General features: G+C 47.9%; 1 non-coding gene across 1 annotated transcript; it reads right to left on the bottom strand.

Moving 5' to 3' along the window:
- Positions 1 to 1,357: 1,357 nt before the first annotated feature.
- On the bottom strand, positions 1,358 to 1,429 carry TRNAA-AGC (transfer RNA alanine (anticodon AGC)). Its single transcript has one exon. It is a non-coding gene; the product is annotated as a tRNA-Ala (tRNA).
- Between the last annotated feature and the right edge of the window lie 368 nt (positions 1,430 to 1,797).

Consider the following 1,797-nt stretch of genomic DNA (forward strand, 5'->3'; position numbering starts at 1 on the left):
AAGAAAACGAGTGGGGAGATAGGTGGAGGCAGGTGGTTGCAGAAGAGGAAGGGACGAAGGAGAGAGCTTGAAGCCAGATCTTTAGGGAGGCCTAAAATTTGGATGGCCCTGAAAGTGCCCGCATTGCCAATGTCTCCTAGGCTCTTCTATAATGTTTTGTTTTGAGTCGGAATATCGCTCTATCGCCCAGGCTGCAGTGCAGTGGCGCAATCTCTGCAGTGCAGTGCAGTGGCTGCAGTGCAGTGGCTCACTGCAACCTCTGCCTCCCGGGTTTAAGCGATTCTCCTGCCTCAGCCTCCGAAGTAGAGGGGATTACAGGCGAGCGCCACCGCGCCCAGCTAATTTCCCGGCCCCTCGGCTCCTCTTTGGCTGTAGGAAACCAGGTCTTTCCCTCCCAAGGGAGGTGAACTACAAGCTTCTGTTCCACAGGAAAACATAACCTTTTTGTCCAAAACTGACATCGCTTTGAGAGCGACCAGCGGCTTTTTCCATCTCTGAAAATAATTTTCTCAACTGTGGATTTTGAAAGCCTCGGAGTTTCGCCAGAAGCCTCTTTCGTTCGGACAAAATTCTAAACATTCCTTCTTTAGAGAAAGCTGGGATCACAGCGCTTCCATGACATGATTGGACCCGCTTTTGCCGCCCAATCAAGATTCTGTGAGTGGTGGAAATGTAGGGGAGAATGAGGAAACGTCTGTAGTGTGTCAGATATGGGTGGAGTGGGGGTGGGGGGAGGAGACAAATCTAAGGGATGTTTTCCAAGGGCGATTTTTTTTTTCTTCTCTTTCTGTCTTTTTTCCCCCTGATTTCTTAATAGTAATGAGAAACGGCAGCAAAGGACAACGAGTCTTTTTTTTTTTTTTTTTTTTTGAGACGGAGTCTGGCTCAGTCGCCCAGGCTGGAGTGCAGTGGCGCGATCTCGGCTTACTGCAAGCTCAGCCTCCCGGGTTCATGCAATTCTCCTGCCTCAGCCTCCCGAGTAGCTGGGACTATACAGGTGCCCGCCACCACGCCCGGCTAATTTGTTGTTGTTGTTGTTGTATTTTTAGTAGAGATGGGGTTTCACCATGTTAGCCAGGATGGTCTAGGAGAACGAGTCTTCTATGGCCGGCATGCCTGTTGCTTCACTGTCAGGGGATCTTGAATAAGCAGCTTCTCTGTTTCAGTAAATAACTATAAAGCTGTGCTGAAGCAGTCAGGTTGGGGGCTGAAGGAGTGTTAGGACCCATAGTACAAATGAATGAGTACCAAATGGCTTACCTTCGCTGTGAGAAGGAAAAACACAAGCTTAGACTGAAACGAAGTATTCAAAGACTGAAACGAAGTGTTCAAAGATAGATATAAGAAGATGCACTCCTGGAGGTGCTGGGGAACGAACCCAGGGCCTCATGCATGCTAAGCATGCGCTCTACCACTGAGCTACACCCCCACTGACGGTGGACCTTTCTTACTGATTTATTATATACTGTGATCTAAAGGTGAGGGCTTAAGGCCTGATAGGTTAAAGTCCGCTATGTTTAACTCCTGTTTCTGAAACTTCTGAATGGAATCTTGTCTTGACGCTGTGTCAAGAGGAGAAAGGCATTCTGGACCGAAAGACCCTTGGATCCTCTCACAGCCGTCATCTATTTCAAGGACTGCTTTTAGCCAACTTTCTTTGTCAGTTTCCGTCCACCTGGAGCGAAGTTCCAAGATTGAATTTTCTGGTATGTCTTCAGATTCTCTCCTTTTTAAAAAAAACCTTCTCTGTTTATGAAGCTGCCAACACACACACACACACACACACACACACACACA

This window comes from Pongo pygmaeus, chromosome 5 (assembly GCF_028885625.2).
Source record: "Pongo pygmaeus isolate AG05252 chromosome 5, NHGRI_mPonPyg2-v2.0_pri, whole genome shotgun sequence".
NCBI lineage: Eukaryota > Metazoa > Chordata > Mammalia > Primates > Hominidae > Pongo > Pongo pygmaeus.